This window comes from Talpa europaea, assembly GCF_964194135.1.
Source record: "Talpa europaea genome assembly, chromosome: 2".
In the NCBI taxonomy this organism is placed as follows: Eukaryota; Metazoa; Chordata; class Mammalia; order Eulipotyphla; family Talpidae; genus Talpa; species Talpa europaea.
In genome coordinates this window covers 135,443,415-135,462,000 of record NC_140068.1, presented here as the reverse complement: position 1 = coordinate 135,462,000, position 18,586 = coordinate 135,443,415, and the positions used below count along the sequence as shown (strand labels likewise).

Sequence of the window (18,586 nt, the reverse complement as noted above, 5' to 3'; positions counted from 1 at the left end):
TCATTAAATTTATTATGCTTCATAATATCTATAATGTGCACAACTCACTTTTATTATCAGAACCAGTAGCTAAGGCTAATGAACAAATCATTGCTGATACTATCTTCCTGCTCCATGGCAGGTGAAAAGTAACTGATCATTTGTTTTAAAGTTTTCAGAATCCAGGCCTCCCTGGTGGCACAGGGTTTAAAGACAGTGCTATCAAGCTATGGGCAGCCACTGCAGCACAAGTTCAATCCCAGCAGGCCAGGGAGCTGACCCACATGGCGCAGCAGACCTTATGTGCCTAGCCTGCTGCTGCTCCCCTCAGCAGTGTATTTTGATATATCTGCCTGGTCTGTTCCCCACTCTGTCTCTGGTGAATCATCTCACCCTCCTACACACCCCAGTTCTTATATGCATAAATAAATAAATCTTTAAAAAAATAAAAAAATAAAGTCTTCAGAATTCCACTGTGGTTATAGGGAGACATTTAAGATGAAATGATGGGCCTCCTGCTAGCCAAGCAGGCACCCAGAGCAGGAGTAAATGGAGTGCTAAAGTCAAGGTCACCTCATTTCATTTTAGTGAGGGTGTTGGGTTTCTAGCCTGAACCATGCTCCTACCAGTTTTCAAATCCAAATAAACAGATTTGTAACCTCTTTTGTTCATTTTTAAATTTATAAATATATTTTCTTTAACCCTCAGCTCTGGACAGCTCTAGTTTAAAAAAAAAAAAAAAACAGTGGAAACAAGACACAACTTCAAAAATCTGGGCTCCAGTGAGCTTCCCAACAACGGTTCTATAATTTGTGTATACCTATGGAAATACAAGACAAAATTATGATTTCTCATACAACAAACTTTTATAGCAGTGAATGATCCTGTGAGTAGTTCAATGAGGGAAAAAATCAGGTTAGAATGAAATTCCTGTGTCCAATTCCACTCCTCTCACATCATTATAAACCCAGTGTCCTGGCTAATGCCTTGCTGTCATTTCCATCTCACCCTGGAGCTCAAATTTCGATTCATTGTGCATATGCTGGAGGCAACAGGAAGAAATGTGGCACTGAAATACTCATTTACACTTTTGAGGTAGCTCCACAGTGGCCTACTTCTGGGCAAGGTACAAGCCATGCCTGGTGAGAATTACCATAACTCAAATGGGTGCTAAGACTCAAAAAGGAAAAGGGAAGTTAAAAAAAAAAAAAACTCTGAGAATAGCCAGAAGTATTTAAAGGAAACATAGTATGCCAATAATATTTAAACCCTGGTTATTAAAAGGGGGGTTTTCTTGGATTAATATATTCACTCCAAATGAATATGTGTACTGTCAATGAAAGAAGGTCACTAATACACTGCAGACACCTTTGCAACATCAATCCATGCCCTTCTTTAACATGGCAAATTTCAACCTGGCAATCATGACAACAAATGTCATGTGCTAAAGCTCAACTCATGTTAGCAATGTTGACACAGCATTGGGTACAAACCAGATAAAATTTACATCATAACAAACATTTCCACCCAAGCATGTGGGCCCCTTGGGCCTTCCCTATTGCTCTCAGAACCTGCAGGGTCACTCTGTCTCTGGAAAGGATGGGACATTCCCCTCATCTCACTCTGGATTTTCAAACGTCATGATGCAGCGGGATATGCTGCACTCAGCGCAGACACAGACTCCATCCTCACCTTTGAGTGCTTCCCGGGGGGACTTGGAGTGGGATTCATGCCTGTGGGAGCCTGGTTTCTTCGGGACCCATCCAGGAGTCACAGTCTGAGGCTTGATCTGGGGACCTCCTTGGGCCATGAGCGGACAAGGGGACCAAAAAAGTGAAGGGAGCTGAGGGGCATTTCCCTGTGGTGACTGAATTCCGAGGGAGCAGTAAGGGGACCCAGTGCAAAGAAGGCCAGGTGTGAAGAACTAGGACTTTGTGGGGCTATTTCTGTGTGTGGAGGATCACAGAGTTCCGGGTTCATTCCTGAATAACCCATTGGTCAGAAACTGACTGTGAGGAGACCCCAGAAGGCCCAGGGCACAAGACAGTCAGGTTACTGCTGCACACTCAGTGCTCTGAGGGGAGGAATCAGCGAGGAGGAGGTGAGGGTGCACCTGTGCACCCCTAGACCCTTCCCTGCCCACCTGGCTCGCCACATCCTGGGCCTGCTGGGAGGGTAGCTGCTGCCCCCTGACCTAGACTTGCACGGTCACCTGAGCCACCTCCATTCCCGTGCTGACTTGAGCGCCACCCTGGAGAGGTGTGGCAGCCGCACCATTCCCACAGAGCCCACAGGTAGTCATGGCCTCAGTGCCACGCAGGCATAAGCCAGCCAGGCCACTGAGAGGGGCAGGGCCACTCTAGCACTTTCCCCAGGAGGCAGCGCTCCATCTGGTCTGTGCATCCACTGTGCATTTAACAAGGAAGGGAGAGAGGAGCTGACAGCAAGAACACCAAGCTTTGTCTCAGCCTAAAGAGAAGGGTTTTGCCTCCATTACCGCTTCATATTTTCCAGTTTCATTTTTGAATTTCCTCACTTTGGTCCTATATTTGATGACTTTGTAAACCATCCCTACATGGTGCTGGAGTCAAAAGCCACTGAAGTGCAACATGTTACTTGGTGTCACCATTAAGCAGCTGACACAAGCAGGATCCTACTTAGAGCTCCATCCAGGGCAAGAGGATGAATCCCCAGTATTATGATAATGTCATCACTTACATAAGAAAACATATTTTATCACTGAAACAGTCTTTCTTCATCTTCTGCAAACAGACCTACTGTGACTATTTAGAAAAAATAACATATACTTTTTTTAAAAAAATTCTATTTTATGAATGTTCCATAATGGAAAAAGTAATGCATTACTATATTTGTGCAATTTATTTCATTTCAATGTTGGGATAAATATTTATTGGTCAGATCAAAATAAGAAAATCACTTGCTTGGTTCTTATGACTGGGAATGACGCATAAGATTATTTTCAGATGTGATTACAACATTGATTATCGTGTTATTAATATGGATTCTTTTTTCATTTATATATCACAATAAAGGCAAATCCAACCTGTCCTTGTTGATTTGATATTCAAAGACAGTGACATAAGAAAGAACCACCTGCGGGCTGGCCACTATGAGCTTCAGTCACAGGTTCCCATCCACACCCAAGCAGCTCACAGCCAGGGCCCCCAAGGTACCAGAAATTGTTAAGAGAATTCCAGGTCAATGTACTCAGCTGTATCAGACCAGTCAGATGTCACAGTGTTTCCTCCCACTGTAAACAGTGCCCACTCAGTACCTGAGGGGGACCACAGTGTCCTCAGGCTGTGCCTGAGGTGTCCTGTCCCCACCACATCATCTTTCAGGCAGGAGCTCTACTCTGCAACAGAATCATTTCCCACTTATTTTCAGTTTCTTTGAAAAAATATATCCTTCTCCATTAATCAAATGGGAAATCCATAAAGGATGAAACACTTGAATAACACTTGAATAGTACAAAGGTACTCTACCTCCCTCCCCAGAGCACCCCAAAGACTAAGGCAAATCCTTTCCATGAGTGGCCAAAGGAGAGCAAATGAGCACTACAACAAACACTGTGAGTTTAGTTTGTACTTTAAAAGGAAAGGATACTAGGAACAAACTGAGAATAACATAATAATGTCAGTTCTTGTCCACAGACACACACAGACATGGGGCCACACACACATTAAAAGTCATAGAATACCTAATTGTCTTATCAACATAATCATGTTATTATAATTTGTGAAACTGATAATTCTATTTGTGAGTGACACTGTCTGTATTTCTTGAACATACCACAAGACAAACACATATTAACCAAACAAGAAGGGTTGCTGCTGAGTCTTTTGTTTCTTTGACAGTTTTTGTTTCTTTTCACATCTGTGCTGAGACAGATAATAAAGGGGAAGTGTGTATAAAATGCCTGTGCTACATGATGTATGGACACTTATAAGACTGCAGCCTGATCATTTCCACCTGCAAAAGCCAACATCTCCCAAGGTGAGAGCCTCATTTTCTCAAATCAAAGAAGAGACAATGTAAAAGATTTTTTCAGATTAAATGTGATGGCTTATGGGAAACTCTCATCACCCTTATTCATGATAACCAGCAAATATTAATGTGGTAGTGGAGGAAATGGGCAGAGAAACCCTGAACCAAGCACCTCACACCAATGTACTGGGGCACACGGGTGCTGGCGCCTGATCATCACAGATGGACAGCGACTCCTGTGGTGTTGGCAAAAATGAGCAAATATGAATCCAGACCTAAGCATGAGAAGACATCAGGATTATACACATTTCATTGAACATGTTCCCCAGGTCCTATCATCTCCTACTTTAATCCCCAATCATACACTTAAACAGAAAGACGCCAGCATCTTCCCAGGACCCCTGCCCCATGCTCGCCTTTTCAGAGTTCTCTACATTACTCTGGGCCCTGATACCACCCTCTTACCTGCGCACCCCAGGTCTTGTGGGGTGACCTGAGGCTGCTTCCTGGGAAACCTAAAAGCTTCATTTCCCTTCTCCCTCTTTCCAGTTCCGGCCCCTCCCAGTGGGAGCTCAGACATCAACGTCTCGCCCACAGCAGAGATTCTGTTCGCAAGGGAATATTTTCAATAATTGAAGATCATTGATTCGTGGTGAGGAATTTTCAGGCTGACTCCTAGATATATACCTACTCCACAGGACTGAAAATGGGTGTTCAAGCTAAATGTGTACACAAATATTTATAGCAGCACTGTTCATAATAGCCTAAGGCAGAAACAGTGCAAATGTCCATCAGTGGGTGGATAAACAGAATGTGCTAGATCCATAAACATCAATATCATTCTGCCATTTAAGGAAGAAAGTGAATTGGTGTAGGTGCTGTGGAAAGCACTATGGTGATTCCCTTGAAAACTTACCATATAACTAACATGGAATACAACAATTCCACTTCAGGTACACACCCCCAAATAATTGAAAGCAGTGACTCAATCAGTTACCTGTACACCCATGTTCACAGCAGCACCATTCTCCATCCATCAGTATCTAGAAACTCTAGTGCCCATGGGATGAACAAATGTAAAATGTCTCGTGGCACAGAGACACTGTCACATTCACTCTTACACCAGAAAGGAAATTCCTACAACTTGCAGGAAACAGAATCATTATAAAAAGTACAATAAATTACCTGGACACAAAAGGATAAATGTTAAGAAATTCCACATCAGTAAGTATCCTGACTAGTCAAATTCAGAACAGAGGTAGAGTGTGTCTTCCAGGCAGCCAGGGGAGTCCACCAAGAGGCCTGGGTCAAGAAGACGTGGGCTACCCACCTACAGGAAGACTATTCAGCCATGCGGAAAGACAAAATATTACCACTGACAACAAAATGGAAGGAATTTGAGTGGTTCCTTTGTAGTAAAGCAAGTAAAAATGAAATTATAAATATTGGATGTTTACATAGCAGGTGTGAAAACAAAGCAAGACACTAATAAGAATGGCTGGACTCTAGGAAACACATGAGCCTTCTGAGATTAACAGAGAAGGAAGAGAAAGGATGGATCAAAACCATGTCAGTACCGATAGGTATTATGACATAAGGTCTGGAAAATAGGTTGAGGTCACAGAGGTGCTGTTCTAGACAGAGTTATCTTTGGGGGCACTCTGAGGAGGGAGTTCCTGACAATGGCCTGAATGAAGTGATACTTTGGGCAATTTAGTGAGAACCTCAAATGCAAAAGCTCTAATGTTAAAAATGTATCTATATTTAGGAACGTCAACAGTCAGTGGGGTAAAAAATAAATTAGAGCTTATGTATCAGCCTGTTTTGGTCACTATTATATTATAATCCGACAAAAATGATAATTTCATTTTCCCCTGGTTTAACACAACCAAAGAAGTCAGCTCTACATCTGAGGAAACAAAATGTTCAACAGTCATGCAGAGAAATGGGCCATGGTGGGGCAAAAAAATGTAAAAACAAACAATATATAAACATGAAAACTTGCCTGACAGAAATGACCCCCAGATTGTAGACATGTGCACACACTCAACACATAAAGGTTGTGAAAATGAGGAAGAGTATCCGGAACAGTTTCAAATGAGGAAAGTAGATCAGAATGAAAAAAAGACTTTTTCACACAGCTGGGGCTGATGATGAGTTGAGAATGACCGGTGGAACAGAGTCCAACATGGAAACCATGAGGATTTATTCATGGGGGGTGATGTGGTGGATCCCTGGAATATTTTGGTTAAATACAAAATGGGATGAAAACACAATGGGATGTTTCATGTGAGGTCAAATATGTGATAATGACACTAGGGGTCTAAGTATAAAGGTAATAGTTTTTGTTCTATTACAATTTTCTGAACATTTGAAGTAATGGAAAGTAAATTACTTTCCAATGCCTCTCCAGAAAAAAACATGAGCCCTGTGGGAAGTGGCATGTGGGAAGATTCTATTAGTAGACATTATATCTTGGGTGTTGCAGATGACCCATGATGTGGTAGAAATAGCAGGGCTTTTTAAATTCCAATTTTTGATATCACTCCACCAAAAAAGACAAGCGGTTAGAAAAGATGAATCCAGTAAGAACTCAAAATCAGAACTCAAAATCAATATATAAAGAACTCAAAATCAATATATACAGAAAAATCAGTTGTGTGTCTATAACCTCATTATGACCCTTCAGAAAGTGTCAATAGAAAATATGTTTACAATAGCATCAAAATAATGAAATACCTGGGAAAACATTTAATGAAGAAAAACCTGTACAATGAAAAACTAGAAAACACTGGTGAAAAAAAATTAATAACACAAATAAATGGAAAGATATCCTGTGTTCATGATTGGAATAGTTAATATTATTGAAATCTGCAGACTTCCCAAAGCAAACCACACGTTCAGTGCAGTCCTGATCACAATTCCGAGGGCAGTTTTCACAGCCAACAGACACAGAACTAATCCTTTTGCAATGGGGGTGGGGGGGTCGACGATACACAGAAGACGACGAAGAACCAACACTCTCCAGAGAAAAGCTGGAGGCATCTTGCTCCCTGCCTTCAAACTGTTCACTAAACATAGTCTCAACTAGAGTTAATTTCTTAGATAATTAAAGTGAGGATTTGAGCCCAGGAAGCATGTCAGACAGATTTGATTCTGGGAGAACGATGCCAAACAAGAAGTTGAACTCAGTTTCTTTGTCTAGAAAGAGTCCTTGACACTAAGAATGTAATTGTTGGGCCTCCCCTGGTGGTGCAGCTGTTGAGCGCTGGGCTGCGAAGCTGCCCGAAGCCTCTGCAGGGTCGGTTCTATACCCAGACACAGGGGAGGGTCCCACATGGGGCACAGACCTCTCCTGCCACCTGCTACTCCCCTCAGCAGTGTGTTTCGTCGGTCTGCCTGTTCTGTTCACTGCTCTGGCTCTGGTGAATTCTCTCACCCTCCCGCACTTCTGACTGTACCCAGTGCTTGAATAATAAATAAATAAATAAAATCTTAAAAAAAAAAAAAACTTAAAAAAAAATGTAATCGTTATCCGGGCCTCCCCGGTGATGCAGCGATTGAGTGCTGGGCTGGGAAGCTGCCCGCAGCCTCTGCAACGCCGGTTCGATCCCTGGCCCCCAGCGAGGGTCCCACAGGGCACACAGACCTCTCCTGCCGCCCCCTGCTCCCCTCAGCAGTGTATTTCCTCAGTCTTCCTGTTCTGCTCCCCGCTCTGTCTTTAGTGAATTATCTTGCCCTCCCATGCTTATGACTGTACCCAGGGCTTGTATAAATAAATAAATAAATCTTTAAAAAAAAAGAATTTAATTGTTCTGGCTTCCATTCCAACCGGCCCCAACCTAAACAGATGCTGATGCTGGAGGATTTAATCTCTTTCTGAAGGATGCCTGGAGAGATGCAAAGCCTGAGCGCCCCTTATCACATCCTCTCTACCTGCCTCCAGGGGCCACAGTGGGGTGAGACGACAGGACGTGGGGGAGCAGCTCAGCCCGGGCATCTAGGGTGGCTTTGCCTCCTGCCTGCTACACCGGGGCTGGAGGGGGACGTCAGCCCCAGAAAACGTTACATGGTCTCCAAACTCTATGATAAACCCACTGTGATAAACACACCCACGTCAGCGGAGCAGAGCCCAGGAGTCCCCAGGTGCCATCAATGCAGCAGAGGCGCCAGGAGCCGGGGCGCAGGATGCCGCTCTTCAGCCCCGGAGGCTACACTAAGGGTCACGGTGAGGAATGAACCGGACCCCTCAGTTTCTCCAGACCCAGAAGTAAGGCCCCAAAAGCTCTCCAGTTCTCCACATCCAGCCCCTCCCGCCCCGGGTCCTCCCACCGCCCCTCCGCAGTCAGCCGCCCTCAGGGAGCTGTTCTCACTTGCCCTCGCCTTCGGCTCACCTCCTCCCCTGCCGGCCCAAGGGGCCCCCAGATAAAAGCACAGATGACGCCTCGCGGCTGGGTCTAGGAGAGACCAGATCCTTGCAGCCCCAACTCCACCCCATGTCCAGAGGAAGCCTTAGGGAGCAAAGAACGCGCGACTGCAGTGTGCGCATGCGTGGTCGGTCAGGGGGCGGTGCAGGTGCAAGGGGCAGGTGGGGGGACACGCCCCGACCCGCTCTCCATGGCCACGCCCACCTGTCAGGTCCCCTGCCGCCTGACAGGTTGGAAATTCAAACTCATGGAGGCGAATACCCAGTCTTCTCCAAAAACACGCCAACAAAAATTCCGGACTCATCTATACATATCTAAGGTAGAATAAATTGATTGAACCACTTCGGGAGGAAATATCTTGTAAAACTTAACATGTCTTTATTCCATAACCCAGCAATTCTTCTCCAATTTTATACCCAAGGGACATTCTTACAAACATGTGCCAAGAGACATATACAAAATTGTGTATAATTTAGCCCTTCAGATGAGCCAAAAGCTGTGAACGGCAAAAATAAAATGTCCATCTATTAAAGAATATGTATAATGATTGTAAAATATCCACTCAGTGGAATATTACACGTGGCTAGAAATAAAGGAACCAGGCTACACAAACTTATTGAATATTCTTAGTAGCAAAATGTCAAATGAAAACAGAAAACTTCCAGAAGCACATATCAGATATGCTTCCTTTTATGTACTTTTTTTTTAAAAACTAAACTTTGTAATAAATATTATTTAGTCAGTCCCATATGTATGAGTGTGTTGATATAGGAACTCTATCTTAAAGCAAATGTGTCATGAACACAAGATTCAAGATCATGATTTCCTTGAAGATCAGTTAAGTAATAACTAACTTGTAACTAAGTTTCCAGTTCTAAAATGAGTGGTAACCTCCAAGGTATTCATGCGAATATTTAAATTCCTTGAGAGTAGAACTAAGATGATATTGTTCATGTGCTTAAAATTATGGTTATTCCATAATCATTTTTAAATCAAATATTTTATTTTCTATACATACAATGCCTAGATAATTGCCTGCATTTCCAGAACTTATATCAATTGAATAAATCAAACTACAATAAAAAGTGTTCATTTACACAAATGTGCAGCTCTACACTCATTAATATGCTCACATGTCCTTTATTATTAGGATCTATTTGCAAATACACTGTTAGAATTTTTTTCTGAGACCCAGTTCCTACACCATTCTCAGTCATTCCTGAAGGATCCTGAAAGAGCTTTAATTGCTCCACATTACTAGATTCTATCCAAATAGTTCATGTTTTATTTTCAATCTTTGGTAGCAAATTTAATATAACAAAAAATCTCTAAAGTTAATTTCCATGTAAGACTCTAAAAATAAAAGGGAACAATGAAACCTAATGTCTTCAGGGACCTTATTATAAAATTATTGTCTGGAGAAGCTTCTGATAATAGTCATAGATTTCTTAATCACCTTTGTGAGCACCTGTCCCCAAGGTCTACACAACATCAGAACATTAACCTTTAGAATTGTATATAAATGCTTCCCTGCTGTATAGAGAGACCATATCCTGCTCTCTGCTTCATTAGGCAGAAATCTAACACATTTTACATCCTACCAAAAATATGTTTACCAGATCTTAGTTCATCAGCTCTTCACATTTAATTTTACTACATCATCCACATTAAATAGACAGCGTTATATCTTAGTTCAGCTGCTCTGTTCCATGTGGATGGCAAATCCATATTTCAGAGACTCAGAATTTGCTGAACAAGATTTTTTTTGAGTTATCACTGAAATGAAGAACCCCCTTCGTGGGAACATGAGTACTCTGGACTACCTGCAAACATGACAAAAGCTTAAGTATATTCTGATATTTGTTTCTTCTGGTAAGTATGTTCTGCCATCTCAGGAGAAAAAGACTCAGAGTGAAAATCAGATCGTAGATACCACAGATGGCAGATGGGTCAGACTTCAGCCTAACATGAGAGGAAAAGTGGCAAGGTATGTGAGTCAGAAATGAACAGCAATATACCAGAGCCCTCTCAGGAACGGGGTTATTTCAAATTGCTAAGAGAGAAACAAGTAGATTTTGAAGTTATCTGAATGTTCTTTACAAGCATCATGCTAAATATTTTTATAAATAAAATATCATTTAATCCTCCTCACAACCATCCTAAAAGGATGCTATTTAGTAAATAGTTGCAGATAAATAAACTGAGACTTAAAGAACTTAATTAGGATACACAGTCAGAATGTGATCAATATCTGCAGTAATAAAATTAAGGATCTGAGCCTGGGATTCTAACTGTTTTTAAATTGTTTTTTTTTTTTCTTCTTTCACTTCTATGGGTACAATATAGAACTCACTGCATCTTTGGGTACATTCAGTTTTGTTTAAATATAGTTGGTTCATTTGTCTTAAAATCCCCTGAAGAAAGTAAACAATAAAATTACCATGTTATTAGAACTGAAAAGCCAAGTACAATTAAATAGAACATCCCTCTTTTTTCGAGATAATTTTTTCAACACATTCACTAAATCTCATTTTTTAGTGTCACATTACCATTTTAAACGAAATTAAAATAATAAGTAAAACTTGAGACCCAGAATATAAACCAACATGGAAAATATAAAAATGAATAATATAAAAAGTACTACATTTAGGTTTATAACATTAAATTAAAAAAGTATAATTTCTGACTTTGCACCACTTCTAATATGGATTCCTCGGGTCTTCAGGGACTATAGGCTTAAATATGAGTCAGTAGCAGGCCTCCCCGGTGGCACAGCGGATGAGCGCTGGGTTGCGAAGCTGTCTGCAGTCTCTGCAGTGCTGGTTCGATCCCCGGCCACCGGGCGAGGGTCCCACTTGGTGCACAGACCTTTCCTGCCGTCCGCTGCTCTCCTCAGCAGTTTACTTCATCATTCTGCCTGTTCTACTCTCCGCTCTGGCTCTGGTGCATTCTCTCATCCTCCTGTGCCTCTAACTGTACCCAGTGCTTGTATAAATAAATAAATAAATCTTTAAAAAAAAATGAGTCAGTAGGGCCTCCCTGGTGGCTCAGTGGTTGAGTGCTGGACTGCAAGTCGGCCCACAACCTCTGCAGTGCCAGTTCGATCCCTGGCCGCCAGCGAGGGTCCCACATGGCACGCAGACCTCTCCTGCCATGCCTGCTGCTCCCCTCAGCAGTGTATTTCATCATTCTGCCTGTTCTGTTCCCCTCTCTGGCTCTGGTGAATTCTCTCACCCTCCTGCGCTTCTTACTGTACCCAGTGCTTGTGTAAATGAATAAATAAATATTTAAAAAAAGAAAAAAAATGAGTCAGTAATGTCTTCACCTACTAATGCTCACAAACATAGGTTTTAGAAAACATATATAGGTCACAGATGTCCATGTTCTCTTTATCCTGAGCTTACCTGGGGACTTTGTTCTCTTTTGAGTGTGTGCAATTCTGGATGGAATCCAGAAAAATGTAATAATTAAAGATCCTTCAGGATCAGGAATGGCTGACAACAATCTAAACACTGTGTCTGGGACTAAAATTCTAACAGTATATTTGAAAATAGATGCTCATACAATGACAAACGAAACATAAAAGACATATGAACGAACATGTTAATGAGTATACAGATGCACATTTGTGTAATTAAGTTACTAAAATACAAAGAGGTAGTTACTATAAGGCAGGATAGTGGCTACTTTGAGGGACAGGGAAGGGTTAAGACCAGGATGAGGCACAAGAGAAGCTTCTGATGTGGTTGGCATTGTTTGATTTCTTGACCTGGGAGTTAGTTGTAAGAATAATCATTTTAAATCATCCAGTTTTACTTTTTTTTTTCTTCTGTCTCTGTGTTTTCTGTCATAATAAAGCATTTTTTATAAGTAGAGCAATATGGAATCAACTTATGCTGTGTTATTACCAAAATGAAAGAAAGAGCTGGTGCCTGGATGTCACAAAGAGGCATCTTTGATTCAACATTCAAAGTACATGAGAGGCACCACAATGATAAGACAGGAGCAGGTGGGTGTTCTGTAAAATGACCTCCAGTGTGGGCAAAGGTTGGATCCATGGCTTCTGAGGTCTATTTGAATTAAAACCCATGGTCCTTTCATTCCTAGCATCATCCCAAACTCAGGTGGTTAAAAAAGACAAATGTATGTTGTAATCAGAGCATTTTGGACACATGGTCTTCTCCTGCTTCTGATATTTATCAATCTTTACATTATATCCATAAGTATGCTTTCACATTTAAGGAGTTATGCAAGAAAATTTTAAAGCATTCCAGTTAAGATCTAGACCATCATGGTCAATGGTGATAAATCACCAATGAAAAACCAGTGGATTAGTGGACAGAGAGAGTTATCATGTTAGTGGGTAGGAGGTTTTAATTATGCGATATGAAAGAGGACCTCCCAGGTGGTATAGGGGTGTAAGTCTCAGCGCTATCACACTATCTCCGCCCCACCTGAGTTCTCTCCTGGCGAGGGCGCTAACCCATATATATATAGGCACAGCAGACCTCTCCTATCTCACCCACTGTTCCCCTAAGCAGTGTATTTCAGTAGATCTGCCTGTTCTGCTCCCCAATGTCTCTGGAGTATCCTCCCATCCCCCACACCTCTGGCCTATAACTCTAACCCCAGTTCTTCTATGCACAGATAAATAAAGGAATACATCTTTTAAAAAAAAGAATATGAGTCTGTACTCATGATGCTTTTATCTATAATAATAGTTGACTTCTAAGTGTTCTATTTGCTATCATTTTATATGATTGAAACATTATTAAACATATTCTTATATATACTTTTGAATCATAATTCAGGCATATTCACTCCACTGTTCCCTATCAATGTATATATCTGATCTCCCAGATCAGATGGATTTTCTTCTTTAAGTTGTATTATTTTTATTTAGGTAACAATGGTTTACAATATTGTGTATGATCTGGGTGCACAGGTTCATACTTCTTCAGATGTATGTTATAATACCACACCCACCACCAAAAAATGTGGGCCTAATGGTTCTAGAATGAGTTCATTTTTTTTATATTTTTTTTTATTTTTATATTCCCCATACAATTTCACCCCCTTATTTTGACCCCTAACTCTCCTTTCCCCGCCCCCTCCATAGTGTGTCTCTGGTTCATAGTTGTTTGTTGATTTTGATTTTTCCTTTCTTATAGTTATTCTTTTTCCTGGTCCTTATTTAGGTTTTTGAGATTCCTGCTATGAGTGAGACCATCCGGTATTTTTCTTTTTCTTTCTGGCTTATTTTTGCTGAGCATGATTCCTTCTAGCTCCATCCATGTTGCTGAAAATTGCATGAGTTTATCTTTTTTGATTGCTGAGTAATATTCCATTGTGTATATGTACCACATCTTCTTGATCCAGTCATCTATTTTTGGGCATTTGGGTTGTTTCCAAAGCTTAGCTATTGTAAATAGTGCTGCTATAAACATAGGGGAGCAGGTGCTCCTTGGAATTACTGTTTCTGTGTCCTTTGGATAAATACCTAGGAGTGGAATTGCTGGTTCATATGGAAGCTCTATCTTTAGTAGTTCAAGAAATCTCCACACATCTTTCCATAGTGGTTGGACCAGTTTGCACTCCCACCAGCAGTGCAGGAGTGTTCCTTTTTCTCCACATCCTCACCAACATTTGTAATTGCTATTTTTTTAATATGTGCCATTCTCACTGGTGTAAGATGGTATCTCATTGTAGTTTTGATTTGCATTTCCCTGATTACAAGTGATGTTGAACATTTTTTCATATGACTGTTGGCTAGAATGAGTTCAATTTTTAATGCTGCAAAAAATCTATTTTTAATTTTTAAGAAATAAATATGAACTTACACAGTTCTAAGTGTTTCACAAATAGTAATTCTTATAACTTTCCTTAGAGAGTGAACATTTCATTATCTTCACTTAATATATAAGGAAATTTGACTAAAAAGATGTTCAGTAATTGCCCATGGACACATTGATTGCAAGTGTGATTCCGAGATTTGATTCAAAGCATCTAAGTCCAGAATATTTGAACTTAAGCACTATGCTCTATTAGCTTACACCCTAGTACATTATACCTGGACACTCACTAATAAAATAAAATAATTACTTTGAATTGACAAATACAAAATGCCCCATAATCCTTTTTCTTGATTAAATATGATAATGTTCTAACTAAAATACTTATGTTATATACTGTAGGTATTATCTTTTTTAGTAGAAATATAGCAAATATTATTCCTTGGTCACAAGACACTACATATAAAACTCTGTAGTTCTGAAGTTTATGCTCATAAATTACATGCACAAAAATATTATAAACTAATGCATCATCAAATATTTCATGTAATTAGTCATAAATAGGATTATTAGTCATATACAGGATCATAAATAGTGAGATAGATGTCATTTTTATCCTTTATCTATATTATTTTGGAATCAAAGTGAGAAGATGGTTCCTATGGAGTTCCAAAGCAACCAAAGGATCCACTAATGTAATTGGTGAATTCCATGTGGAAAAATAACATACTGGTTGTTTAATGAGCTGCTCTTTGGAATTGTCCACCTGAGAATTTTGCTGAATGGCCAGGTGAGTAAGAGCTGCACAGGAAGTTGCTATGTGTATGTGGACCAAATGGTTCTAGATTAATTCAACTTTTAACTCTGCAACAAATCAAGATGGTTATTTAGTTTATATAATTGGAATCATGAAATGTTATCAAAGAAACATGAATATTAAGGTTAACAAGAAAAAAGATTACTTTTCCCTGGTGCCAAATTCACAAACAAAAAAAGCATTATGCCAGAGAATGCAAATGTTGATAAAACACTGAGTGTGATTCAAAGGAGCAACAGTGTCTGCCATGTTGAAATGGAGAAAAATTGTAAGAAAGAAGAGATTAGTGATGATGGTGATGATAATTATGATGGCTGTGATGTAGCCACGGGAGTGAATGGGAAAGTCATTCTGCTACAATGTGCTGTCAAGTGTATCCCCAAAATATGTCATTTTATTTACCTCGAGGTCAACTATTTTGATAAGGGAATGATTTCTCATAATCAAGTGATGATTATGTCATAATTTCAAAGAGGAACAAGTCCTTAAAATTACACCTCTCTTGAAATTATGTAACTTTATGGATGTATTACTTAATCATAATATTTAGAACAGCCAATGACATAGCATAGGAAACCTTTTCAATAATTTATAACTCAGTGTGATTGGAGCTGACAAATTATTTTTAGAACCACTCTGGAAAGACTTAAATATGGAGCAACTTTGGATTCTGAATACAGGGGAAATGTTAAAATTGACATTGCAGATGGGAAGAAGTCTGCAAATAAGGTTGAATACCAATGAAAAACTTCCAAAACACTTATATCTATGTAAGACATCATGATGGTCTTTTATTGTTACTATAGTTCTCTCTTAGGCTGTCATGAAAACAATGAAATAAGCAATGGAAGTTCCACAACAGACTTCATCTTTCTGGGCTTTTCTCTATGGCCAAAATTGGAGCAAATATTTGTGGTGCTTGTCCTCTTCTTCTATATTGTAATTCTGGTAGGAAACACAACCATCATTCTTGTGTCTTACCTCGACCCCCAGCTGCATACCCCCATGTATTTCTTCTTATCCAATTTGTCTTTTGTGGATCTCTGTTATATAAATAGCATTATCCCTCAGATGCTGGTAAATCTTTGGAGTACAAAAATATCTATTTCCTATGGAGGGTGTGTGCTCCAAGCCCTCATTGCTCTTGACTTAGGAGGCACAGAATGTCTCCTCTTGGCTGTGATGGCCTATGACCTATGACACAAAGAGATATGCTCTGTGTGTCAACCTCTTCATGACACAGCTCTTCCAGAAGATGGTGGTGACCACCTGGTTGGGTACTTTTGGCTGTGTCTTAATTATTTCTTTCTTGCCATTCAAGTTGCCAAGATGTGGGCACCGGGAGTTGGATAATTTTTTCTGTGAGATAATAGATTTTTTCAAGATTGCTTGTGTCTACTCACAAGTGTTTGAGATTGTTTTCCTTACTATTTCAATAATATTCCTTCTGCTACCTCTATCAGTAATTCTCATCTCATATGGAGTTATCGCTTGTGCCGTGATAAGGATCAAGTCAGCATCAAGGTGGTGTAAGATCCTCAACACGTGTGGTTCCCACCTCACAGTGGTGATTCTATGGAACATTCATCTCTATATATGTGAAGCCACAGAATAATAACACATCCCAAAATGAAGGGAAGTTCATCGCTCTCGTTTACACAATCATTACACCTAGCTTTAACTCTCTGATCTACTCTTTAAGAAACAAAGATGTAAAGAATGCAGTAAGGAAACTACTGTGGGCAAAAAAGTGGTCCACAAAGTCATGAAAAGGATGGGAAAAATCTGAGGTCAGAAAGCTAAAGAAATAGCACACACAGACGATGAACCAATTCATTTTATCAAAGAGCATTTCCTGGGGTTTTGCCATATACCAAGAATTTCAGAGTGTACTGATTCTGTTAATAAGTGGGGAGTAGAGGGAAATGATAGGAGATAGATCAAGATCCAGATATCTAAATATAATTTATCTGTTTAAAAACTTCAAGATAATAAGGGATGATAGATATGCAATTATGAACTGTGGTAACAATAGATTTTCATGGACCTCTATTCTAATATAAGATTATTTGGACATTGACATTTTCTTCATAGACCTCCCACTTTTATGAAAAATAGCATACCTGTTCATTCACCTGATCCTGCCAGAGAAGCCTTTGTGGTAAAGACTCACTGCCCACCCACACCCTTTCCACCCCCAGCCTCTATCTTGAACTGGGATTGGGGTTTCCATCCTACAAAATGCATTTCATAGCCTAGTAGCACAATGCATTGTTAGGAAAGGAGAAATAGAGATCTCATTTATTCTTTGTTGTATTTATATGTTGTTGAGACCATTTGCTCTGAGAAGTCAGATGGAGAAAAACAAATACTCCGTGACCTCACCTATATGTGAAGTATTGGTATTGTACCTGTTGAATAGATCAAATTGAAATTAAATGTGTTAATTTTTATAGATAAGGTTCCACATAGCTTCAACCATCAACAGTAAATTTAATATAGTACACAAGTCAATTTATTCTGAAATTAATTCCAATGTAAGAAATCTAAAAATAAAAGCAAAACATGAAACCTAATGTCTTAAGGGAATTTTTCATAAAACTGTTTTTTTTGGAGAAACCTCTACCAATACTCACAGATTTCTTTTTTTTTAATTAATGACATATTATTATTTTACATCCTTAAATAGTCATAGATTTCTTAATCACCTCTGTGCAGTGCCTGTCTCCAAGGTCTAAATCCCATCAACACAGTAACCTTTAAGTTTGTACATAAATACTTTCCTGCTACCTGGTAATGATTCTTGCCACAGACAGACCATATACTGTTGTCTGCTTTATTAGGCATAAATATCCCTGCAAATGTGCTTGATGATCACATTATATGACCACAAATACCCTATCAAGAATACATTTTAATTAAGCCCAATTCATCAACTCACCCACCAGTCCCACCTTTAATTTTGCTCCATCATCCTCATTAAACCTTAGTTCAGCAGGTGTGTTAAAAGGTAACCATAATTGCAGTTTTAATAAAAAAAAAAAACTGGTGGCTCATCCAATCTTTCAGAAACTCAGTACTGCAATGAGTAATAATTTTTCTGATTTATCCATGAAAGGAAGGGTGATCCTAATGGGAAATGAGTGTGTTTGGACTACATCAAGGAAGACACTGTGAGTACTACCCTGATGGAAACAATATATAGTGATATTTTTGCCTTCTGGTAAGTATTTTCTGCCATCTCCTAAGAAAAAGACATGAAGGAGAAACTGGTCCTTCATGACATAAATCTCAGTTAGCATAAGCCTCAGTCTAACATTATAGGAAAAATAGTGAAGATATATGATCTATTAACACCAATATGTTAATTATTTGTCAGGAATGAGGAACACATTACATTTCAACAAGCCAGTGAGTGGAGGTTGAAGTTACTAGTGCTTTCTATGTGTCAAGTGTCATGTTAGTAATAGTTTATATATTTTTAAAAGATTTATTTATTTATGCATACAAGGACTGGGGTACAAGTCATCAGTGAGGAGGGTGAGAGGATTCACCAGAGACAG

At 39.7% G+C, this 18,586-nt stretch overlaps 1 pseudogene across 1 annotated transcript; it reads left to right on the top strand.

The window, feature by feature from the left end:
* Window positions 1-15,803: 15,803 nt before the first annotated feature.
* LOC311167708 (olfactory receptor 2G3-like) lies at window positions 15,804-16,792 on the top strand (annotated as a pseudogene). The gene has a single exon. The product of its transcript is annotated as an olfactory receptor 2G3-like (transcript).
* Window positions 16,793-18,586: the final 1,794 nt, after the last annotated feature.